Consider the following 27,274-nt stretch of genomic DNA (forward strand, 5'->3'; position numbering starts at 1 on the left):
CCGGCAGGGCTCTGTGTGCAGGGGCTAAGTGGGATGAGCTCAGTCCCTGGTGCTTCAGGTGTGGTCACCGGCAGGCAGCCAGGCTGTTGATCAGGGTACACACCTACTCAGGGGCTTTGGGCATGTGTGCCTGGGCAGCCTGGCCGCTGATCGGGGTGTGCACGACCTGGGCTTCAGGTGTGTGCTGGGGCTCCTTATCTGGTGTTCACAGTCCTGGGGCCGAGAGAGTGGGGGCGCAAGAGGCCACAGCTGTTGCGGAGAATTCTCTAAACAGCCCCTGAGTGCCTCTATTTTCTCTCTCTCTTTTTTTTTTTTCCCAAGAAATTCCTCCTATTCAAGCCCCCCCCCCCCGCCCCCATCCAGACAAGCACCTGGCCTCTCACACAGCCCATCCTGGCCCTCTCCCAAGAATGTTGCAGCAGACCCTGCGGCCCTGGTGGGGGCAGGGGGCGTGGGTTGCTTCAGCCACCCTGGTTCCGGCGCTGGTCCCAGGGACCTTATTGTCCTTAAGCACTCTCCTTAGTGTCTGATTTTTCAATGTCCTCTACAATTTTTGGTCTCTGATCTTCATATATGCTGGAGTACTGTTGGCTGTTCACTGTTCCTCAGATGAGCTAGGCATTTCACTGGTGCCTAAGGGAAGTGGACTCCGCTCCCACCTATCTCTCTGCCCTCCAAATTCTTTTTTCTTTTTGCTGCTCTGTCTGGGTGTATTTTTCTACCTTGTCTTCCAAAACACTGATTTGATCTTCTGCTTCATCTAAGCTACTGTTTATTCCTTCCACTGTATTATTTATTTCAGATATTGCATTCTTTATTTCTGACTTGTCCTTTTTTATGGTTTCTATGTCTTTTTTGCTTGTAATCATTACTCTATTATTGCTGAGTATCCTTTTAATCATTACTTTAAACTCTCTATCTGATAACTTTATTGCCTCAATTTTATCAGTTCTTCTGAAGAATTCTCTTTTTCTTTCATTTGGGGATCTGTTCCTTTGTCTTGCCATTTGAGCTGCTTCTTTGTATTTTCAGCCTTATCTGTTAAACTAATCAGCTGCTACATTTGTAATCAGCAGCTGGGTTTAAGCACTGCTGGGTGGGGCAGAGTAATCCCTGTGGGCGTGGCTATTGCTTCCCCTCAGGTGGAAGCCACTTGAAGCAGAGTGATCAGCCTGAGAAAGATGGATTCTGCAGTACGGGGTATAGTCAGCACGGGGATTCTCTCCCCAGAGCTGCCAGCCCCAGACTCTCCTCAAGCATTTCTACTGCACTCTGCCCTCGTTCTGCTAGAGCCAAGGGTAAGTGACTACAAACGCAATTTTGTGTGTTTAAGAGGCTCATCTGTGCCAGGGAGACAGAAACACTGCTGCTTTTCACAGCTGGATGTTATCTGGGTTCTTTCCATCTCCAGGGCTATCGGCTGAGAAGCCCAGCTTGGGGTTTAGACCTCACACTTTTCAGAGGGAACCCCCAGGCTGCTGAAATATCCTTTCAAAACTGCTGCCCATGGTTGCCCAGCCAGACCTCTCATGCCTCTTCTGCACTGCCTACCAGTCTTTTTATAGTGAAGTGGTTTCTTGTCAGTCCATGGTTATAAGGCTTCTCTCCAGCTAGTGTTCAGTTGGTTATTCTGGATGATTTCTCTACAATTTAGTTGTAATTCCAGATTGGTCTTAGGAGGAGGTTGGTGTAGCTTCCACTTACTCTTCTGCTGTCTTGGATCCTCTCATTTCTTTCTAATTGCCGAATAATATTCCATTATGTTGCTATACTACATCTTGTTTACCTATTCATTATTTGAAGGACATTTGGGTTGCTTCTACTTTTAGACTATTATGGACGATGGTGATATGAAAATCATGTATAGATGACCTTTGAACAACATGGGTTTCAACAGCGAGGGTCCACTTATATGTGAATTTTTTTTTCAATTAATATTGTAAATGTACTTTCCTTATTTTCTTAATAACATTTTATTTTCTCTAGCCTACTTTATTATAAGAATACTATATATGTAACATACAAAAATGTGTTAATCTGAGAACCAAGATGGAGGCGTAGGTAGGCACACTGCGCCTCCTCGCACAACCAGAACTGACAGAAAATCCAACAGCAAGGAAGTCCGACACCAAGTAGATAAAAAAGAAACATTCATCCAGACCAGTAGGAGGGGCGGAGATGGGCAGCCAGGGCAGAGAGGACTCGCATTGCCGTGGCAGGACCGAGACTGGTGGAGTGTGGGATGAAGGGGGCAGGCAGTCTGACCACTAGCAGACCCTGCAGCCCCACATCACGCACAGATAAACCAGGATGAATGGCGGGGGAGCAAAGCAGACCTCGTAACCCAGGGCTCCAGCTCAGGGAAATAAAGCCTCAAACCTCTGATTGAAAACACCCGTGGGGGTTGAGGCGGCAGCAGGAGAAACTCCCAGCCTCACAGGACAGGTCGTTGGAGAGACCCACAGGGGCCTAGAGTGTGCACAAGCCCACCCACTTGGGAACCAGCACCAGAGGGTCCCAATTTGATTGTGGGTAGCTGAGGGAGTGAGTGAAATCCGGTGGAGAGTGGAGCAAGCGCCATTGCTCCCTCTTGGCCCCTCCCCCACATACAGCATCACAGCCCAGCAACCAGCCTTACCCTGCCCCTGGGAACACCTAAGGCTCTGCCCCTTTATATAACAGGTGCTCCAAGACAAAAAAAAAAAAGGCCCAAATGACAGAACACTTCAAAGCTCCAGAAATAATTCAACTAAGCAGCGAACAGATAGCCAACCTATCAGATGCACAGTTCAAAACACTGGTAATCAGGAAGCTCACAGAATTAGTTGAATTTGTTTGAAAACTAGATGAAAAAATGAAGGCTATGCTAAGAGAGACAAAGGAAAATGTACAGGGAACCAATAGTGATGCAAAGGAAACTGGGACTCAAATCAATGGTGTGGACCAGAAGGAAGAAAGAAACATCCAACCAGAAAAGAATGAAGAAATAAGAATTCAAAAGAATGAGGAGAGGCTTAGGAACCTCCAGGACATCTTGAAACATTCCAACATCCGAATTATAGGGGTGCCAGAAGGAGAAGAGGAAGAACAAAAACTTGAAAACTTATTTGAACAAATAATGAAGGAGAACTTCCCCAGTCTGGCAAAGGAAATAGACTTCCAGGAAGCTCAGAGGGTCCCAAAGAAGCTGGACCCAAGGAGGAACACACCAAGGCACATCATCATTACATTAGCCAAGATTAAGCAGAAGGAGAGAATCTTAGAAGCAGCAAGAGAAAAGGACACAGTTACCTACAAAGGAGTTCCCATAAGGCTGTCAGCTGATTTCTCAAAAGAGACCTTACAGGCAAGAAGGGACTGGAAAGTAGTATTCCAAGTCATGAAAGGCAAGGACCTACATCCCAGATTGCTCTATCCAGCAAAGCTTTCATTTAGAATGGAAGGGCAGGTAAAGTGCTTCTCAGATAAGGTCAAGTTAAAGGAGTTCATCATCACCAAGCCCTTATTCTGTGAAATGTTAAAGGGACTTATCTAAGAAAAAGAAGATAAAAAATAGGAACAGTAAGAATGACAGCAAACTCACAGTTATTAACAACCACACCTAAAACAAAAACAAAAGAAAACTGAGCAAACAACTAGAACAGGAACAGAACCACAGAAATGGAGATCACATGGAGGGTTATCAATAGGGGAGTGGGAGGGGGAGAAAAGGGTGAAAGGTACAGAGAATAAATAGCATAAATGATGGGTGGAAAATACACAGGGGGAGGGTAAGAATAGTGTAAGAAATGTAGAAGCCAAAGAACTTATAAGTATGACCCATGGACATGAACTATAGGGGGGGAATGTGGGAGGGAGGGGGTAGGCAGGATGGAGTTGAGTGAAGGGGGGGAAATGGGACAACTGTAATAGTATAATCAATAAATATTTTTTTTAAAAAAAGAAGTTCAAACAGGTAGTTACCGAGTAGCTATGGTGATGTAAAGCACAGATTAGGAAATGGAGTAGCCAAAGAACCCATATGCATGACCCATGGACATAAACAATGGTGGGGAAATTGCCTGAGGGAATGGGGAATACTGGGTGGAGGGGGTAGAGAGGAAAAATTGGGACAACTGTCATAGCCTAATCATTAAGATATAATTAAACCTTAAAAAAAATAAAGGAAGTACAAATATAAAATAAACAAACATGACAAAATGTATTCCACTTATCAAAAAATTAAAACAATAATGAGAAATAAAAAAATGTGTTAATCTACTGTTTACATTATTAACAAGGCTTTCAGTCAAGAATAGGCCTTTCATAGTTTTGGGGAGTCAAGAGTTATACACAGATTTTCAGCTGTGCATTGTTCAAAGGTCAACTACATTTGTTTTTATGTGAGCATAACTTTTTATTTCTCTTGGGTATGTACCTAAGGATGAAATTTCTGGATCCTGTGGCAACTTGATCCAGCCAGCTACACCATTGTTTTCCCAGCCAGCTACACCATCTTACATTCCCACCAGTAATGTAAGAGGGTCCCAATTATTCATTATCTTCAACAAAATTCATCAGTATCTATTTGTTTGGTTTTTATTATAGTCATCTTAGTGGGTGTGTAGTGGTACCTTATTGTAGTTTTTATTGGCATTTCCCTGATGGCTAATGATGCTGAGAATCTGTATACATGTTTATTAGCTATCTATATATTTTCTATGAAGAAGTATTTATTCAGATCTTTTGCCCATTTTTAAATTGATTGATCTGCCTTTTTACTATTAAGTTGTGAGAGTCCTTTATATGTGCTAGATACAAGTTCCTTATCATATATATAATTTACATGTATTTTCTCCCATTCCACTGGTTGTATTTTCAATTTCTTGATGGTGTCCTTTGAAATGCAAAATTTTAAATTTTACTGAAGTCCCATGTGTCTCTGTGTGTGTGTGTCTTGTGCTTTTGGTGTTATGTCTAGAAACCATTGCCTAGTCCAAGGCCACATTGATTTATGCCAATGTTTTCTTCCAAGAATTTTTATAAGACTTGTTTTTCTTTTCTTTGATATTTTAATAAAAGTTTTATTTTTTACTTGTGCTTGTTTTATTTCTTACAGTTAGGTTTTTGATCCATGTTGACTTAATTTTGTGTATGGTATGAGATAGGGAGTCAATTTTATTCTACCCAGTTGTCCCAGGACCATTTGTTTAAAAAGACTATTCTTTTCCCCAAGGAATTGTCTTAACAACTGTACCAAATATCAGTTGATTATGTATATGACAGTTATTTATAGATGTGATTTCACTGATCTATATGTCTACCCTTATGCCAGTATTACACTGTCTTGATTACTGTAGCTATGCACTAACTTTTGAATTTAAGAAATGTGAGAGCACCAACTGTGTTCTTTTTCAAGATTGTTTTGGCTATTCTAGATCACTTATGTTTCTAAGTGAGTTTTAGGATCAGCTTGTCAATTTCTGTAAAGAAGGCAGCTGGGATTTTTATAGGGATTTCACTGAATCTATAGATTGCTTTGAGTAGTATTGTCGTTTTAGCAATATTAAGTCTTTCAATCCATAAACATGGGATATTTTGATATTTGTTTAGGTCTTTTTTTCTCATGTAGGTCTTTAATTTCTTTCAATAATGTTTTGCAGTTTTCAGTGCATAAGTTTTACACTCCTTTGTTAAATATATTCCTGAATATTTTATTCTTTTATATGCTATTACAAATGAAATTCTTTCTTTGATTTCAATTTTGGATTGTTCAGTGGTACTGTATAGAAATACAGTTGTTTTTATATATTGATCTTATGTCCTGACATCTTGCTGAGTTCATTTATTAGTTCTAAGAGTGTTCAAATTTTTCTATATATAAGATTGTATTGTCTGCAAATAAAGAAGTTCTACTTTCTCTTTTCTAATTTAAATGCCTTTTTATTCCCTTTTCTTTTCTAATGTCCTGTCTAAAAACTTGGTGCAATGTTAGATACAGTTGGCAAAGCAGACATTCTTGTCTTTTTCCTGATCTTACAGGAAAATATTCAGTCTTTCACCATTAGGTATGATATTGGCTGTGGGTTTTTCCTAGATGCCCTTTGTCAGGTTGAGACAGATCCCTTCTATTCCTTAATTTGCTAGGTGTTTTTGTCATGAAGGGATAATGAATTTTGTCAAACGCTTTTTCTTTCTCTTTTTTAAACATGTTTATTGATTTTAGAGAGGGAAGAAGAAAGAGAGAGAGAGAAACATTGATATGAGAGAGAAACATGGATTGGCTGCCTCCCATATGCATGCCAACCAGAGATCAAACCTGCAACCAAGATATGTGTCTGACCGGGAAACAAACTTGCATCCTTATGATGTACTGGACATTGCTCCAACCCACTGAGCCACCGTAGCTAGGGTGTAAATGCTTTTTCTTCATCTATTGGCATGATAGTGTGGTTTTTCTCCTTTATTCCATTCAAATAGTGTACCATCACATCAACTGACGTTCAGATGTTATACCAATTTGCATTCATGGGGTGAATTCTACTTGGTCATAGTGTAAGTTCTTTTTATACATTACTGTACTTGCTTTGCTCACAATTTTTTGAGGATGTTTGCATGTATAGTCATAAGAGTTATTGGCATATAGTCTTCATTTCCCATAATGTCTTTCTCTGGTTTTGATATCAGGACTCATAAATGATATATCATATTTGAAGTATGAATATTTTCTTGAAAAAATTCAGACAGTGGGAAAGACTGAAAGTTGGAAGCTGTAAATTCTTTGCTCTGTCCCAAGTTCAGTGTAAATAGAATTAATGTGTGTGTTATTTTGAAGGTTTATGGTTAATAAATGAAAAGTGATTATCTGAGAACAGATGATTTAAAATTAACACACTCATCTTCAGATTCTTGGTTTTCTGACTCTCAACCCAATGAACTTCACAGGCTTGGAAACAATGGATTTGTAGAGGTTTTCCAATCCCTTGTAACACATTCAAACAAGGTTTCATGAAATAGATTAAATGTAAGAGGTAGGCTATTGAAGATAAATATTGGAACATCAAGTTTGCTATTAATTTGAACATCTATATATGATGACAAGCAATATACTTTGCTTTTTTTATTTTAATGTATTTCTTAGTATAGCCAAACATTATTTATATATAAAATATGTATATTATGTAATATCATTTATATATATGCTGCAGCCACATTTCTTATATCTCTTCATAAATCTTTGTATTAGGTAGAATGACATGGGTTGCTATATCAACAACCCCAAAATGTCAGTGGCTTCAAAAATAAAAATTTATCTTTTTTCCTCAATGAATGATCTAGTATGGATGGCAGGTATTCCTGATCCTATGCTAACTCTCCTCTAAAGCACAGACATTCAGGATCCTTCAGTCTCATAATCAGCAGCACATGGTTTCCCAGATATCTTCAACATATAACTTGTGAAGTTGTCATACTCATCTGCACGGAGCTACAGAAGGATGTATGGAAGATCACATATGGGAGATTCATATCAGCCAGATCTGGAAGTGATGTACATCATGTATGCTTCCATGCTATTATTGCTAGACATATGACAATGCTTAATTGTAAAAAAAAAAAAAGTTGAGAACAGTAGCCTTCTAGTGGGCCCGGAAGAAAAAAATAGAGAGAGAAAGCAGGTTTTGGTGACCATCCATCCAGTCTCTGCCACAATTATTATTCTTCTCTATGAAAAATTTGAAGAATCAGAAATTTTTATTCCAAACCTTTTTTTCTAAATTGAATGTATAATATCTCTTACTAAATCTGTCTTCCCCATCCTAAGTTTAAAAAACTAGAATTTTAGATTAAAAATTATTTTAGCCATATTTTAATAATATAATAAATTATTTTTATACTAATATAAAATTTTAATTGTTTATTTGTTTAATTGTTTATTTTAACTGTTCACCATATGTTGGCAAAGGTTGTGTATATGTATAAATATTTCTAATGTATGTATCTCTACATGTCTTATCTAAGTAGGCTCCACATCCCATGAGGGAAGAAAAGAATATGTCTTACCTTTGTATCCCTGGCTCTTACAGTGATATCTAGAATATCATACTCATTCATTTATTCAGCAATACATATTAAGAAGCTACTATGTAAAAGTTAATGTGCTAGGCATTGGAGTACAATGGAAAGCAATTAAAGATATTTTCCAGTAAAGATATTTACCCTCACAAAGCTTACAGTCGAGAATTCCATATCAACGAACAAGGTGCATATAGGGATCCTGAAATTCTCCCCCTACATAACATCTGACAGTGACTCACAAAATATTTAAAATACTATTGTGGTGACTTTGTAAAATGTCAAGTTGGCTAAGCTGACCTATATTTCCCATAATTCCCTGTCTTGTATAATTCCAGTTAAGAGTGAGTCACAAGAGATATTTGGAGAGGGGAATGAGGCAACAAGCGTTTTGTAACTCATACATGTTGCTTATCTGCTGGCTTGTCCTAGGCTTGAGGAAACAACTATACCAACTGCTCCACCTTGACTCTTCCTACATTTTCCTTCACCTTCTCTGACTCCTGGGCCAGGTGTGTGTGGTTAGCTCTGTGACAAAGCACCCTGGCATCTGCAGAACACCCATACCACCAAAAGAATAGGGTCTTCAGTCCATCCTTATAGGCTCTTACTTGTGCTTGCAAGTTCCAAGTTGCTCTTGCTCCCTCTCTCTTCACGTCCTTCTTCCCTTGCCCGACTTCAAGTCCTGGCAAAGACAAGACCTAAATTTACAGAAACTTCTCAACCAGCTTCTATTGTACAATCGCTTAAGGTCAAATCCCTATAAAACAACAACAAAAAACCTCTCTCTCACTATTGCTTTCTACTTACCTATATTCTGTTTCTCTGAACCCTAAACCCTGACTGTTACAACTATTTTAAATGAATAGGTGAACCTGCAACAAAGAGAAATTTGCTGAGACCAGAAATAAAACACAAGTCCAGGAAGCTAAGTGCACGGCTGCCCTAACATCATACGTGGACACCAATAAAATGGACTTGCTGTGTACCAAGTATCTAATCCCTTACTAATCCAATGAGGCAGGTTATAATTATTCCAATACTGTGGATGAGGGAATTAAGATGCAAGGTGGTTAAAGTCACAAAGCTAAGCAAATAGCAAAGCCAAAATTGGGATCCAGGTAGCCTGGCTACAAGGTCTGTGCTTTAACTCTACGCTGTGAGCCCCATGACCAATCACTTCAGTACATAGTAGGATTAGGAACACTCTTAATACTATGAGAGCAAAATTATAGACTGAAGACAACTTGATATAAAACCTGGACTCAAAAACCATGGATTTAGATAGATATTGCAAACGAAAGATCTCTCTGGAGAATGTGTAACCTGGAGAAATTAAGCTTTCACTTGATAACGAAACTTAAAATCTAAAAGCTTGACACTATAATTGAAGTGCTATAAGGTCCATAGGGCCCCTCATGCACCTCTTTGGTAGAAGCAATTAATAGTCTTCTTTGAGAGAAGACACCCTCAGCCTCAGCCTCAGCGAATTTCTATGCATAAGAGAAATAACAGATATTAATACATAATTTTTAAATGTACTATACTGATAAGGAAACAAGCCACCATGAGCAAAATTCACAGAAACACACACACACACACACACACTAGACCTCCAACCATTTCAGGCATTGGAATTAGATATGGATCATAAAAGATATACTTAATGTTTTGAAAAAATTGAATGGGAATATAAAAAAGAGAAAAGACTATAAAAACTGAAAGTCATAACGCTACTGCAGCCTGTAGTTGGCAAGCCAGGAAAATGATGGTGATGATACAACCTCGGGCCAGAGCAGCCAGACCTTGTCTTAGAAGAAGAGAACCTTGCAGATGAGGAAGAAGTCGTGGGGAACCAGTTCTCTGTCAAAAGCTGGCTCCACTACATAGGGTTCAAACCAGGGAACTGGAAGCCCAGACTCAATGAGCTGTACGAGCAGGCACAGACGCTGCTGTTCAGTAGCTGCAACCTCTGGCACCACTCCCTGAAGGAGCGCCAGGCACAGGTGTAGCAACGCTGTTTGACTGACTCTCCCTTTGAAGATGTCAACTACTGCCACGAGAGGGCCTTTGTGTTCATGCACAAAATACCCCATCTGTGGCAAGATTATCGTCAATTCCCAATGGACCAGGGCCGCGTCTCACACACACATATCCACACTTGGCCGCGCTCTCTACTGTGCACTCCAGATACCTCCCATCACAAAGCACTTTTGTACTTGGCCCCTATACCTGCGCTTCCTGCGCTCACACCTGAGCTGTGCAGGGCTACTCCTCAAGCTGAGCCCTGAATGCACAGAAAAGCGTACAGAGTATCTCATGTTGAGTGACCAGCTGCAACAGGCTGCACAGTGCCTGGCACTGTAGTGAAAAACGAGAGCTTAGTGGCCAAGGCTCTCAAGTCCAACTACTAGCTGTGGCATGAGCTCTGCAACCTCATCTCCCAGAACTCGGAAAAGGTGCCATTGATCAACAACAGTGGGGCAGCTTTGCTGCTTGCTGACCATCTACTACATCTGAGAAGCCTGGGGGGAGGGGCAGGGGAAGTGTAGAGGAGTCCATTGGCCGTGATGACAGTGTGGAAGTTCACCCAGGTGTTCAATAGCTATGCCCAGTTAGAGGAGAACATGATCACTGATTAGATGGAGACCGCCTCAGAGCTGGGGCCGGAGGAGGAGGACGTGGACCTGGCCCATTTGGAGCAGCTCATCAGCCAGCAGCCCCACCTCCTCAATAGCATCTTGCTGTGCCAAACCCACATCACTTGCTAAGTGGCACAAGCTCTTGGCCTTGCACCAAACCACCCCTGGGAGATCATTGACAATGCACACAGGGTCTGTGAAGATGGTGGACCCCTTCAAGACTACGGAAGAAACCCCAGACACTGCAGGTCATGTTTGCCAAGTTTTATGAGGACAACGGCCGTTAGATGATGCCTGCATCATCTTAGAGAAGGCCACCAAGGGGAGCTTCAAGTAGGTGGATAGACTGGCAAGCGTGTTGTGCAAGTGGGATGAGCTGGAGCTCCAACACGAGAATTATGACCAGGGCTGTGGCTGCTGCGGAAGGCAACAACCCTTACCGCCAGCCCCCCCAAGTACTTCAGTGGCTCGGAGTCCATGAAGAATCATGTGTACAAGTCATGGAGGGTGCGTGGTCCACGGTCGCCAACCTGTAGGAAAGTCTTGGCACCTTTTAGTCCACCAGCGCTGTGCGTGACCGTATCCTGTGGATCCTCACCCCCAGATCGTCATCAACTATGCCATGTTCCTGGAGAAGCACAAGTACTTCGAGACTTTTAAGGCGTACAAGTGCGCCATCTCGCTGCTCAAGTGGCCCAATGTGTCCAACATCTGCACCCCTACCTCACCAAATTCATTGCCCGCTAGAGAGCAGCAAGCTGGAACGCGAGGGTCTGTAAGCGTGCATGGGACCTCTTTGAGCAGGCACTGATGGTAAATACGCAAAGACCCTGCACCCGCTGTACGCGCTGTTGGAAGAGGAGTGGGATGTGGCCCAGCAGGAATTCCGTTGTGGTGTACGTGGTCGTCACTCCAGCCGTGGAGTCCACCCAGCAGTAGGGCCTGCACAATAATTACAGCGAGTAGGGGGCCGATATACATGGAGTCTCCTACACTTCCAGCCATCTACCAGATTGCCCTAGAGGTATTGTCAGACAAGCACACCCAGAGGATGTGCTTTTGATTTGCGGACGTGGAGTGTAAACTGGGGAAGATTAACTGCGCCCAAGCTATCTACAGCTTCTGCTCTCAGATCTACAACCTTCGACGACTGGGGCCTTCTAGCAGATGTGGAAGTTTCGAGGTCCAGCATGGCTACAAGGACACCATCCAAGAGATGCTGCAGATCTGCCGAAGCATTCAGGCCACATACAACAGGCAGGTCAACTTCATGGCCTTGTAGATGCTCAAGGTGTGGGCAGCACCATGGGCACCATGGCTGACCTTGCCCAGGGGCAAAGAGGCATGAATGACAGGAAGCCTCTGGAGCAGCAGGCTGAGCAGCTTGGGGCGGAGGCCAAGTGCTGCCAGACCCCGCGGGCCCAGAGATCTTATTCTTGAGGAGGTATGCATCCTGGGAAGAGCTGGCCGAGCTGACACAGCAGGATAACCTAAAGGAGATGGAACTGAGCGAGGATGAGGATGAGATGAATCTCGAGCCCAGTGAGGTGCAGCTGGAACAGTAGAATGTGCCGGCCGCCATGTTCCAGAGTCTGAAAAAAACTGACACCTGTGTGTTTGTATGACCAAAAAAATAAAAAAACAAAAAAAGTAAAGTCAATTTTAAAAAGCACAAATATACTTAAGGTATAAAAAATGTCATTCAAACTCAATGATCACTAATAATCACTTATGTCTTGTTTTTTAATACCATTCTCCAAAAAAAGAAACTAGGGGTCCTCCTTGGAGAAATGGTTGAGTCTAGGATTTGAGGAAATATACAAAATGAGCTTAGAGAATCTTGTAGTGACAGAAAGTAAAAAAGTGAAAAAAATAAAATTACAGTGATACAGGGACACAGGAGTCAACTGAAAGAGCTTCCAATGGCTGAAGGTGAAATAACTGGAGCAATAAAATTAAGTAATATTGGACTATAACTCAAAGTATAAAATAAATATCCACAAGTCTATACTGATATAAATAAATGATTAAATCAATAAGTAAATGGGGGAGAAGAAACAAATCTCCCACAAAGAAAAATTCCAAATAATTTATTGCATATTCCATTGTCAAGGAGGTAGATACAACCAACTCCTTAGTGGTGGGTTGCACATAGTGACTTTCTTCCAAAGAGAACAGTATAGAAAGGGGTTGGATGACAAATAACTTTACAGTGGAGAAATCTGGCAAAAAAAGCCAGGTGGTCAAGGTCAACATCAATGATGAGTCATATTGATAGTATGTACCCTTGATATTATGATAAGAAATGGCTCTTTTGGAGGAAGTTATGTGATCGTCCTCCCCAAAACCCATAACTCCAGTCTAATCGGAGAAAAGCTTCAGAAAAATCTTAATAAAGGGACATTTTACAAAACACATGACCAGTACATCTCAAAACTGTCATGGTCACCACCAAACAAGGAAAGTCTAAGAAGTTGTCACAGTCAACAGGAACCTAAGCAGATGTGACAACTAAATGTAATATGGTACCCTGGAAAGGACCCTAGAACAGAAAGAGGGCATTAGGTAAAAATTAAAGAACTACAAATAATGTATTTAATTGATAATAGTGTATCATTATTAGTTCATTAATTACAATAAATATACTATACTAATGTAAGTTATTAATAGGAGAAACTGCATTCAGAATGAATGGGAATTCTCTGTAGTATATTTCTTATTTTTATGTAAATCTAAGAAAATAAAGTCGGGTTTTTTTTTAAAGTCTCACTAGATAAATTAAACAGTGGTTTGGACATAGCTGAAGAGAGATTTATTTCTGGAAAATATATCCAAAGACAGTACTCAGAATTCAGTTCAGAGATACCGAGAGAGGTTAAGAAACTCAGAGGCGATATCAAGGAGCTCCAACATATACCTAATTAAAGTTCCAAAAGGAGAATACAAGGGAATGGAAGGGTGAAAGACAGGAAGTCTGAGTAATTTCCAGAATTAATTAAAGATACAATTTCTTAGAGTCCAATAAATATCAAATAGAAAAAATATCAATACATAAGACAAACTATACACAAAGAGAAAATCTTAAAAACAGTCAGAGGGGAAAATTAATTAATTATCTATAAAGTAACATGAATTAGACTAAAAACTAACTTCTCAGTCAGAAGATAGTGTAATAATATCTTCAAAATTGTGCGAGGAAATAATTTCGAATTTAGAATTTTATATCTGGAAAAACTATTCTTAAGAATGAAAATTACATAAAAACATTTAGATAAACAAAAACTGAAGAAGTTTACCATCCAAAGATCCTGCTAAATGAACATCTAAAGGATGTATTGTAATAGGAAATAAATGATCACCAATGGTCTCAAATCCAAGAATTGTAACTAAAGAAATGAACAAACCTATGGTAAATCTGAACTAGTATTGAAAGCATAAAAAAAAGTAATATCTATTTCATGAAGTATAAAAACATAGAGAGAGCTAAGACACTAGACACAGTTACATGTAAGATAAGAGAAGGGTAATTTGAGTTCACATGTACGAAGATCCTCATACCATTTGGGAGTTGGGTAAAATAACCACTCACCTTAGACTTTGTTAAATGTACATCCTTAAATTCCAAGAGTAATGACTAAAATAACAGATAATAGAGTATGTATGCATATATATATAATATATACACACATATATATGTAATACACACATTTATATGTATAATATACATATTTCTATGTAATATATATGTAATATATATACATATATATTACATATATATTACATAGAAATAAAACACAATTAAATGTAGAACAAAAATCCCAACCAATTTCAACAAAGTCAAGAGAGAAAAAAATAAACTATATATGCAGACAAATAGAGAAGACAAACAAAAATGGCACCAATAAATGTTTTTAAATCAATAATTGTGTAAATGTTGGACAAGTAGGTATCTTAACTTCCTCCACTGAATGGCCCTGCTATTGTGTTCATCTTCTTCTTCAGTGTAAGTCAATTGTCTCTGATCAAACTTGATACTTGAGCCTGCACAGCCATTTTGCCATAAAATATATTGTATGATAGAGGTGGTGGTAAACTCACTGTCATTATTGTCTATTTAAACTCCCATTAATAGGTGTGACTAGGAAAAAGTCCTGATACGAACAGTAAAAATGAAACTTATCAAACCTAAATATGTCATCCATATTTCAGCATTTTCACCAGCCTATGACTACAAAATAAAAATACACTGTTCATATCCAAACGATAAATATACAGATCCCACCGGCCTATTTTAGGAAAAGAACCTCATTAGAGCATCCCCCAGTTATTTCCAAGAGTTCTCAGAGTACTGCCTCACATATCCTCTGAAGAGCGAGCCCCAATTTCCTTCCACTCCAGCCTTCCTAACATTACACTTTGCCCCTGCTCTGGATGACCTTGTGCACACACCACTTTCATGAGCACTGCCATCTGCGGCAGCTGAATTATCACCAATCCCCAGCCCCTCAGTCTCACCATGGGAAGTAGACATTCCTCTCCCTAATTCTCCACATTTATACCTGAAATCAATTTGTGACTCTCAAAAATATTTCACTGAAGACTTAAAGAATGGTGTAACTATTACACAATGTGGCTATTAGAACATCTAGCCATAAGCAAAGAAGAAATACAAATAGCCAACAGATATCTGAGAAATGCTCAATGTCATTAGTCATCAGGAAAATGTAAATTAAAACTACAGTGAGTTACTACCTCATACCTGTTAGGATGACTATTATCAAAAAACAGAAGACAACCCCTGAGTGGCTCAGTTGGTTGGAGCTTTGCCCCCTACACCGAAAGACTGGGTTTGATTCCTGCTTGGAGCAGATATCTGTCTAGGTTTCAGTCCCCAGTTGGGGCATGTCCTGGAGGCAATCAATTGATGTTTCTCATGTCAATGTTTCTCTCTCTCTGTTTCTCTCCCTTCCTTTCTCTCTGAAAAATCAATTTAAAAAAAAACCATATCCTCAGGTGAGGATTTAAAAAAAAGGCAGTACGTGTTGGCAAGGATGTGAAGAAATTAGAACCTTTTTACAATATTGGTAGGAAAGCAAAATGGTATCACCTACTATTAAAAACAGTATGGAGTTTCCTCAAAAAGTAAAAATAAAAACAGAACTGCCATATGATCCAGCAATCCTACTTCTGGGTGTTTATCAAATTCTCAAAAAGATATTAGCACTCCCATGTTTCTATGGCACTATTCACAATAGTCAAGAAGTGAAACCAACCTAAATGTCCATTGATGAATGAATGGATTAAAAAATGTGGTACAGACATACAATGGAATGTTATTTAGTCTTAAAAGAAGAAGGAAATCCTGCAATCTGTGACAACATGGGTTAAACTTGAGGACATTATTCTAGGTGAAATGAGCCAATTACAGAGGATAGGTACAGCCAATTCCACTCATATACGGTATCTGAAATAGTCAGACTCATAGAAATAAAGAGTAAAGTGGTGGTTGATAGAGGCTGGGAAGAGGGGGAAAGGGAGACTCTATCATCAGTGATGTAAAATTTCAGGTATGTGAGATGAGTAAGTTCTAGAGACCTGTTGCACAGCATGGTGCCTACAGGCAACAATACTCTATTGTATGCTTAAAAGTCTGTTGATAGAGTAGATCTCATGTTAAGTATTCTTACCATAATTAAATAAATTTTTTTTAAAATAACCCAGTCATAGAACCCAAAAAGCTAAACTCAATCTAAAACCTCAGGGCTCCATTGGTTAGTCAAGTCCAGCAGGCCCCAATAAAAATCTTCAGGCCTTTCCACCCCACAAACCCAGGTCTAACTAAATCCCAACTTTCCTAATCTATGATTCACTTTCTTATCCGTGAATGATTGATAGTAGAGTCATGGATTCCCTTGAGAAAGATTCTACTCCATACCTACTACATGTGTCTCAACCTCAGAGACCAGAGAAATTAATCTATGATAATATTCTAAAATCTTATTTTCTAATGTCTGAACTACTCTGTCTCCAAAAAAAAATATGCTATGTGTGAATATCAATAGTTCAACACATGTGTTGCTCTGCCAAATCAAGTTCAGATCCTTTTCATACATCTCCTCACATGTTAAGTGGAAAGAGAAGCATATATGTTTCTGTGATAGAAGTCCAGTTCCCCAGTTTGCTATGAAGAAATGCTTAGACAAGAACACTGTTGTGTTCAGGTAATGTGACCTGCTATACAAGTAAGATAAAAAATTTCAAGGAACATATATATAAATGACCCATGGACAAGGACAAGAGCGAGGTCTGGAGAGGACTGAATATAGGGGGCAGGTGGGCAGGGCAGGGGAGAGCAATGAGAGGAAATGGGGGCAACTGTAATTGAATAACAATATAAATAATTTTTTTAAGATAAAAAGATTTCAACAAAATAGTTTATCTTTTTATTTAATGTTTAAAGATAATGTTCCATCCAGGTCTGTAGGAGTGTTCCATTCAGAGGCAATTCAGGTACCCAGACTTCTTTCATCCTGGGGTCTGTCACCCTTAAGACTCCTTGTCAACTGCATCCGCCAAGGGAACGGAGAAAGAGAGCATGGAAGCCTATCCACTTCTTTGCAGCCTTGCCCTGCAAGTGTGCCCCACACCTCACTTCCACTTACATATTTTTAACAAGGACCAATCACATCATCACAACTAATTGTAAGGAAGGCTAGGAAATATAGTCTAGCTGTGTGCTCAGAAAAAAAAAAAAAAGGAAGCAGTTCATAAACAGCTAGCAGAGTTTTTCGCAAGCACAAGCAAATACCTAAAGAAAAATCAATTTCTATCCATAAAGCAACCTCCATTTGGATTTCAAAGGAAAAAAAAATGTATTTAATTCTACCGGTATACAATTGTGCTAGTACATTCAATTAACTTAAAAATTAATTTACCACCTAGTTGAAAGCAAGTACATTTACATTAATTCATGGTATTCAGAGCTCCCCAAAGAGTAGGTAGGGAGGTCCATGATTTAAATCTACATGACTAAAAGCAAAATAATCACTCCCAAGACAAAGAAAAATGTTCCCCTAGAGGCTAATTCCTGCCACTTGGTTTGTAAACCAAAACTCAGTTCAACCTCAAAATAGCAGCGCTTTACCCTCAAAAAGTTCAAATGTTGTCTCCTCTGGCTCCCTCTTACAATTAGACTGTAAAGTCTCTCAGAATTCTTCATCTGTGTGTGTCACACGATGACACACACAATGTATTTGACAACCAGACTGTCAGTAATGTTTGTGGAACTGAACTTATGTGATGTCAGGGACCTTGTTGGTGGGTATTTTGAAGAGGGGAACACACCTGGAACAGTGAGCTGGAAAGATGCTTCAGTGTATGTTTCCACTACAGAATGAAGGAGAACAGCTGTGGGAAAGGCTGATGATTTTCCCAGTAGACTGGAGCAAGGTATGTGTGCACAGGCAGAGGGTTTCCTAACTAAGTGTGGCCTAGTCCCTATTTAGAAGTGATAATGACGGTACAGTTTGGGGATTCAAACAAGCTAGTTAATCCAAGCTATTTGCACAAGAACTTCGAAGACTTTTGTAATCCCAGTGTGTTGAGTAGGTGTGCCTTGAACACATATATTTGTGAGCAGTATCAATTACTTTTCATCAGCCCACAGCCTATATGATCCACCAGGCTTTTTGACTTCACTAGACTGATGTACCTGTTTCTTCAAAACTACTGTGTCCAAAGCCTACGTGCTCTGACCCGACAACATATTGTAAGAATTTATTAAATAGAAACTTTCTAGCAATTAGGTTCTCCTGATTCTAAAGTCTAAGTCAGCAGCTATCACGTTTTCAGCCTGCAACATACTCCCTACATACCATTAGTTTTTTTTTAAGTAAATTTAAATCTATAGCTGAAACAATTTATGAGGCCTCCAATAAATCCACTGCATGAAAAAAAATTATAACAAACTAGGAATAGAAGGGAATTTTCTTAAACTAATAAAGAATATCTACTAAAAACATATTAAGCAATACTTAATGACAAAGCAATAGAAGTATCCCTATCTAGTCAGAAATTAATTTTATTAACTAATAAATTCAATAAAAAATAAATTTTAAGAAACAAACAAAAAAATAAGATTTGAATGCCTACTATTCCTGGCTTTTTTAAAGCATTTTATTGGATTACCTATACAGTTCAACAAAACAAGAAAATAAAGTAGATACAGTAATAGGAAAGGTAGAAATAAAATCCTTAGAATTAATAAATATGTCTCTAGATAGACAATACACTATACAAAAAATTAGCAACATTTCCATGTGCTAGCAAAAATCAGTTAGAAAATATGAGATTTTTTTTTCCAAAAAATTTATTCAGTCAGTGCAGGGACAAATAGTCCTAAGTGTACATCTAACCAAGTATGTTCAAGATATTTATGTGGAATTTTTTAATATCTCAAGGGCATAAGAAAAGGTTTAAATAAATGAAAAAGATACCATTTTGTGAAGAAAATTCAATATCATAAAAGCGGCAATTTTCTCCAAGTTAACCTGAAATTCAATGCAATCAAAATCACAAGAGCGCCCTGGCTGGTGTGGTTCAGTGGGTTGACTGTCATCCTGCAAACCGAAACATCGCAGTTCGATTCCCTGTCAGGGGCACATGCCTGAGTTGCAGGCCAAGCCCCTGGTTGGGGACTTGAGAGAGGCAACCAATCAATGTTTCCCTCACACATCGATGTTTCTCTCCCTCTCTTTCTCCCTCCCCTCTCTTCTCTCTAAAAACAAGTAAAATCTTTTATTTAAAAATCCCAAGAGCATTGTTATGAATCTGATTCTTAATTTCATATAGAATGATAAAAAGCTAAAATGAGTAAGACAATTTTGAATAGAAGAAGAAAAGACAAAGAAGTCATAATGTCCCACTGTCAAGACTTATTATAAATCTGTAATAAATAACCTGTGGTATTTGCAGGGATGAATAAACAGATTAATGGAACAGAATAGAGAGCCCAGGAAAATATCCACTTATATAGCAAAACTTTGTATTTGACAAAGAGTGAAATGATAGACCATTAAATAAACAGTACAAGAAAAGTTTTTTATCCATATGGAAAACTATAATATTAGAATTATCTCCATTATGTGTAAAATTATATTCCAGATGAATTAAAGACCTAAATAAGAAAAACAAAGTTTTAACTTTCAGAAGAAAGTACTGGAGAACATAAAAAGTTTTTGCAAATAAGACAAGAAAAGGATAAGCCTTTTAAAAAGATTGATACATATGACTTCATAAAAATTTTAAACTTCTATACTTAAGAACATATTATAAACAAACAAACCAAAAAAGTCAAAAAATGTACTTGGAAAATGCACTTGTAACATATATAACAGATAAAAGAAATAGGTACCCAGGATATATACATAATGTTGACAAATTAATTTTTTTAAAAACTCAGTAGAAAATTGAGTAAGCCTATGGCCAGACAATTTATACAGTAGGAAAGCCAAATGTAATAAAACATAAAAATATCCCTTGGAACGGTAATGAAAGAAGTGCAAATTAAAACTGAGATACCAATTCCCTCTCATAAAACTGATAAACATTTTAAGGTTGACGATTCCAAGGCTATGTGAGGATGGTAGAAGCAGGAGCTCTTCCATGTGCTGAGGGAGGGAAAATTGGTACATTGAGCGATATCTGATAAAACTGGTGAAAAAATTTTGAGCCAGCTCTTCCATTTCTAGTTATATATACTAGACAAAATTTCCCTATGTATATACTAAGAAGGGTGTATAAGGATGTTATTTTCTTCTGAAAGCAAAAATAAATTGGGGAAAACTACATATTATCTTTGGAGAATACAAAAATAAATTATATAATTGAAACTACATGGTAATTATTTTACATCATAATTTATATTTATATTAACATCAATTAACAGAGAAAACTAAAAGCCATAAGTTTGAATTAAACATTTATTAAATCTTGTGGTAGAAATATGAGCATCTATTAGATTTTTATCAACACTTTGTGTATGTATGAAATATTCTATAATTTTTAAATAATAACAAACTACTATTTTATACATTATTAATTACAATTGGCTGAATCCAGGGATATTCTTTTTTTAATTAAAAGATTTTATTTATTTTTGGAGAGAGGGGAAGGGAAGGAGAAAGAGAGGGAGAGAAACATCAATGTATGGTTGCCTCTCCAGCATCCCCCACTGCAGGGACCTGGAGGGGACCTGGCCTGCAACCCAGGCATGTGCCCTGACTGGGAATCAAACTGGCAACCTTTTGGTTCGCAGGCCTGCACTTAATCCACTGAGCTACACCAGCCAGGGCTGAATCCAGGGATATTCTAAATGACTTTTCTCTTCTGATTTGGCCAGCATAGTCAGCAGCATCAACATTTCACAAAAATTAATCAATGAGCTAGTTCACTGAATTTTGCTGATACTTTTTGTTCAATATTAGGATGTGTCACCCATTAAAATTATGTTTATTAAATGTTAAAATAATAAAACAACTATTTTGCCTAAATGGTGAAATGGTCACTCTCCTTTGGACATGTTGTGAAGAGACAACCCACACATTATTTAGGTTTTAGGCCAAATCTCTGTCACTGATGAGTCCTGTGGATGTTGGGATGTCTTAGTTCCTCTTTGACCCTCAGTGTCACCCTCTACACAGTAAAAGCTGGACTGGGGGGCTCCTGAGAGTAGTAACACTCATAACTCGAATGACCCAGAATTTAACTTGAGAACAAAAAAGTAAACTTAAGTTCAAGCATCCCATGCTTAAGAAAAAAGGTTTTTTGATATACTATAATTCCTAAAGAAGAGGATAACTGCTAATTAAGTAAACAACTTAGGTAATTAAATTGTGAATTCAAGCCTCATCATAAATATAAAGCATAATCTATTGATTTCCTGGGTTTTGAAGGTCAGTGGCTGGTTGAGGAACTTAAGCAACTGAATGTAGAATATTTGTAAGTATCCAACTTCCAAAAACCGGGGCTCTTTTTGAAGCCAGACTTTGCCACAGGCAAACTAAAAAGAGCTTCAATTTAACTTCGAGATGTGTCCATAACAACTGATTACCCCAAATCCTTCTCTTTTTCTTCTCCCAGGGTAAAATGCAAACATTTTCAATGCCTCTATAATTATAGTAAACACAGACAACAATCTCTAAAATTGCAGCCTACTATTTGGTGTCCTAACCTATGGCTGTCTTAAACGAGCTCCATTAGAAGTCTTCTGGGAAGCGGAATCAAACACCAGATTCCAGGTGTTGAAGAGGCAATGCAGGGGTATTTTTTTTCTTCTTTTCAGTGGTAAATGAAAATGGTTGTTATGTAAGCTATTTTCTAGTTTATACACACACACACACACACAAAAAAAAAAAAAAACCCTGGAAATCTGTGTGAGATTATGTTGTAAATAATATTAAAGGAAGAAAGTTTTCAACTTTGACCTGACAATTGGTTATGAGAGTAAACCAGCTCTGATAATCCTGGTATTTCAGACTGTTTCCACATCCTTACCACCTCCTCTCATACTGCCAACCCTCCAGGAAATCTAGAATAATCCAAAACTCCATAGGACCCATGATTACAATTTAATATATGTTCAGCAATAATTATTCTTTATATATTTAGACTTACTTTATTCATCTTTTTTGGTTTGTTTCTAGTGGTCTTGTTTCCCCCTTCCTTTTCTGTCTTCCATTAGAATATAGGTGTTTCTATGTTGGTGTGGAAGCTATAGATGATATTTCTATTCTTGTAGTGGTTTTCCTAAGTACATGTACTTTGCTATATGGTTTCCTAACAAAGTCTAAACTTTTAGTGTCCCTCTCCTCCAAACAAGCAAGACAATGACCCTAGAGTATGTGAACATTTCCCACTCCCATAAAGTTGTCTAGCTTTGGTTTCTTATATTTTAACATAAGATGGTATTATTTTTAATGGTCCGACTGCTCTTTTTAAATTTACCTACATCTTTCAACTTCCATGCTCACTGTTTCGTGTTACACTTCTCCTGTCCCCTCTGAGTACTCTTGCCTTTATAGTAAAGTTGCTCTTTAGAAAGGATGTGTGGGTGGAACGTGTTTCTGAAAATGTCTTTAGTCCACCCTTACCCCTGTATAACCACTTATGGGAATAGGATTGTAGGTCGTGGGTTATTTCCCTCGGGACTTTGAAGATGATTACTTCATTGTCCTCAAATCTGTGATTACAAATGAGAAGCCTACTGGCAATCTAATTCTCTTGGTAATCCTTTTTAAGATTAGGTAGTCTTGGAGATTTTCTCTTTATTCTTGATATGCTGAAGTTCTGCCCTGAGGTGGCTTCATTCAAGCCACTTGAAACTTGAAACGCACTTTCCATCTAAGGACTCGCATCTCTTTAATTCAGGAAAATTCACAGCCAATTTTCTTTCAAATGTTGCCTCTCCAAATCTGCCTTTAATCATATCTTCTATACAAACTAGATTCTCTAAATCTAACCTCTATATACTTTCATGGTATAAGATTTTAGGTACACACCTCTGAATTCTGAGGCTCAGATAATATGAAAAAACTCTAAGACGAGTGTCTCCAAATTGGTAGGGTGTGTAGCTTGCCCTGAAAACAACTTTACAAAGATCCATAGCAAGGTCCATTACAGTGAAATTATGAAACAATGGGGACTGAAAAAAGGCCATAAAATGGACTTCATAAAAGGAACAACAAAATGTCTAATCTAAAAGAAATTTCGTTTATGAGAAGATAAACTCGAGACACGGAGATTAAGGATAATTTCAGTTCAAGCTATTATCACATTCAAGACTAAAATTTCATGAATTTCAGTAAAGTATGCTTAATGCTATTCCACATTGCCATCCTAAAACATCAGAAGTAGCTTACATATCACATCAAAATCCTTTCTACTCCAGCAGTGGAGGATCGTGAATATCAGGGAGCAGCAGGGACCTATGCAACACCATTGGAATCACTAGGGGTTAACCAGCTCACCCAGAAACATGCATAAATCGGCCTTCCAACACTGAGTCCTGCCCAAGCAGCTAAACAAGAATGATTCACCCAAAGAAAAATCGCTGGAAATATTGTGAATTAAGAGGCCTGTTCAGTTAGAAGCTGAATATTTGCACACTGATGTTCTGGGGGTAGCTACAAAAATAAAGTTTCTACCAATTCTTAAGAACTATATTATAAGAACTAATTGGTGAAAACTGATTTAACAAGAAGGGCCCTTTCGTGGGATAAACAGTGTCTAATGATGAATACCAAAGAAAACAGATGACTGATTAAAGGGGGGGAAAAAGCTTTAAGGTAAATCAGGCATGGAGATAATTAGCCAGACAAATGAACTATGCCAGAAATATGGTTGTTCTTTGAGAGGAGGGGATAACTAGAGCTGAACAAGAGTCATGCACTACTTTAATTTATTAATTGGTGAGTAATTTTAGTATTTAAATGTGTGCTATATGCTCAGGGTATCATGGAAAGAAAAAGGCCAAAATATTATTGGCAGCTGGGTTAATAATAAATATAACACATTGTGTTTCTTTCCTCCTTCACAACAAAATGAAAAGGAGAGCTTTATCAACTCTGTGTGAAGCAAAACAAGATGTAATTGGACTTTGCCCGCAAGTATATAAAGGAACAATTCTAAGTCAAACAAATACAGATCCTCAACCTGGTTAGGAGGCCCAGAAAGAACAATTTATAAGTTAGAGAAGAGAAAGGGCATTTTTTAGCTGAGCCTGGAAGGAAGAAGCAAATGTAGATTTTTTTTAAAAAATGGATATGTTAGGGTGAAAATGAAAAATAGCCTTAATCTTGCTGAAGAAAGGTGAGTTTGCCAGCATTTCTGCTGTGGTAAAGAACAAAAGCTTGTGTGTTGGGGTGGGGGTGGGGACGGTTATAGAGAAAGAAATATATTTTTAAAAAACACCAGGGAATGAAGTTAGGTAGGTAATGGAGGAAGAACAAAAACAGAGCTGATGTACAATGACCAAGGAGGAAATATAAGTATTTTTGTAGGCCCTTTGGGTTTAATTATGAGTCTTTCTTTAGCAGATCTCTGCGGTTAGGAGCAGTAGCCAAAAAAGGTGCCTCTGAGGGTGGGAGAATCTGATTAACAGGACCAGAAAAGTCAAACAGGCTGAAAACTCATCCTCAAGTTGTTGAACATTTAGTCTATGAGGGAGAGAGACTAACGTGGATGGAGGAAATGAACTGTCAAGGCTGACAATCAGAACTTTGAGTGAATTAGTAAACAAAGGGCAGGAGACCAGAAGTGATGAACCTAGGGCAAGGGACACGAAGTTAAAGTAGGGCTAGCTCCAAAGGAAGGTGGCCAATGGTGCCAATTAACTATCCCAAGGGATCCAGAAAACTCAAGTCCAGATCCAAGGTAGTGCCAATATCCATGGGCCTGTTTGAGAACAGGGAACCTCAACAGGAGTCATTAGGCAGCACTAATGCACAGTCAAAGCAGCTGCACAGTGAGAGCCCCAAGATGATGAGGATTTACATTTGATCTTGGCCAAAAAGCCAAGAAGCAATAGAGAACCCCCAGATTTTAATAGCAATTCAGGCAACAATGACTTGTGCAGTGAGCAAGATCCAACCCACAGGAGAAGCTGGTCAAAGAATCAGGGGTTAGGATGGTGCTTGGATCCCAGAATACAAGTAGACTCGGGTACAGATCAGAAACCAAGGCAGAAGCCAGCCATAAAGAGCAAGCACACACCATGGGGCCTGGGAGAAAATCCTGAACTAGGGAGGGCACTCAGGGATCGTCCAAGGCATTGTAAGCATATAGGCCATAGACCATTTCTCAATTCTAACGTGAACCCTAGGGAATAAAAATGTTTTTCTGACTCAATATATATTCATACTTGGTTCTCATCAGCTCAGAAGTTGAGCAGAGCTATCCTCAAGTTGTGAGGTTTCAGTTTCTGTAACTCAGTGGTTCTCAAACACAGGCAAATTTGTGCCCCAAGTGACAATTGACAATGTCTGGAGACATTTCTGATGAACGTGACTGGAAATACTGACACTGGCATCTAGCTAATAAAGGCCTGGGATGCTGCTAAGCACCTGACAATACACGGAACAGCTCCCCCCAACAAAGAATGGTCTGGCCCAAAATATCAATTGTATGGAGGATGAGACACGCTGCTCTAGACAGGGGCGGGGCTGGCAGGGACTGACACTGACAATCAAAGATCAAGTAGGGAAGTTGCTATTCCATTGTGAATGTTCATGCCTTTATTCAATCACTCTTTCAGCAAACACAGCGTTTATTATGTGCTAGAGACTGTACTGGGCACTGGGGATACAATGATTATTAAGAAATGCTTCTCGCCCTCAAGAAATTGTTAGTCTAAAAGGAAAATCTCAACTTCACAGCCTTTATTCAGTTTTATCAAAAATGCCAGGAGCGAAAATAAATTATTGTTTCCTTCTATTCTGGCCTTTGCCAGAATAGAATTTAAACTATCCCTACATGCAAACTTGATTTGGGCTTAAAATCATAATGGAGTGCCTTCAAAAGACATGGAATATGTCTAACATTTCCAAGAGCACTAACTTCAAGTCCTCTGGCAAGAAAAGGCCAGAATGTGGGTACAAGAATGTGGGTAGGAAAAGTGACAGATGGGGCCAGCTGCATAGGCCTCCTGAATAGCCTTCACAGTTGGGTCAACAACCAGGAAGGCAGTCACATTTTTAAATGCAACTGAAAAGTATTTGGGGAGAAATACACTGCTGCTTGCAACTCACTTTGGGATATATCAAAATACAGCATAGATTGAGGTTGGCTGTAAATATGATAATTGAATCAACATGTGAAAAGCAACAGTAGTACAATGTTAATGGTGTAGTCAAGGTGGTAGGTTCACAGTAAAATTCTTTCAACTTTTTTTAATGATAAGAGCTAATTTTATTGGTTAGTTTTTTAAATTTAGTCTTTATTGTATTTTTTCCATTACCATTTAGTTCCCTTATATCCCCCCACCCCAGCAATCACCACACTTGTCCATGTCCATGAGTCCCTTTTCCTTTCCGCTCAATCCCTCCACCATATAACCTGGCCCCCCCAACCCCTAACTTCCATCTTGTTCTCCATCTATGAGTCTCTCTCCACTTTCCTTGTTAGTTCAGTTTGTTCATTAGATTCCACATATGAGTGAAATCATATGGTATTTGTCTTTCTCTGACTGGCTATTTTCACTTAGCACGATGTTCTGTAGGTCCATCCATACTGTTGCAAAAGGTAAAGCTTTCTTCTTTTTTATGTCTGTGTGGTATTCCATTGTGTAAATGTCCCATAGTTGTTTTATCCACTCATCTACTGATGGACACTTGGGCTTCTTTATTATCTTGGCAATGGTAAATAATACTGCAATGAACATGTGCTGGTGAGAATGTGGAGAAAGGGGAACCTTTTTGCACTTTTGGTGGGAATGTGAATTGATATAGCCACTGTGGAAAGCAGTAAGGAAATACCTCAAAAAAAATTAAAAATGGATCTCCCTTTTACCCAGAGATTCCACTTCT

General features: G+C 38.7%; 1 pseudogene; it reads left to right on the forward strand.

Moving 5' to 3' along the window:
• Positions 1-1,181: 1,181 nt before the first annotated feature.
• Positions 1,182-12,319, forward strand: LOC112311079 (pre-mRNA-splicing factor SYF1 pseudogene; annotated as a pseudogene).
• Positions 12,320-27,274: the final 14,955 nt, after the last annotated feature.

The sequence above is a fragment of the Desmodus rotundus genome, chromosome 7, assembly GCF_022682495.2.
Source record: "Desmodus rotundus isolate HL8 chromosome 7, HLdesRot8A.1, whole genome shotgun sequence".
Classification (NCBI taxonomy): domain Eukaryota; kingdom Metazoa; phylum Chordata; class Mammalia; order Chiroptera; family Phyllostomidae; genus Desmodus; species Desmodus rotundus.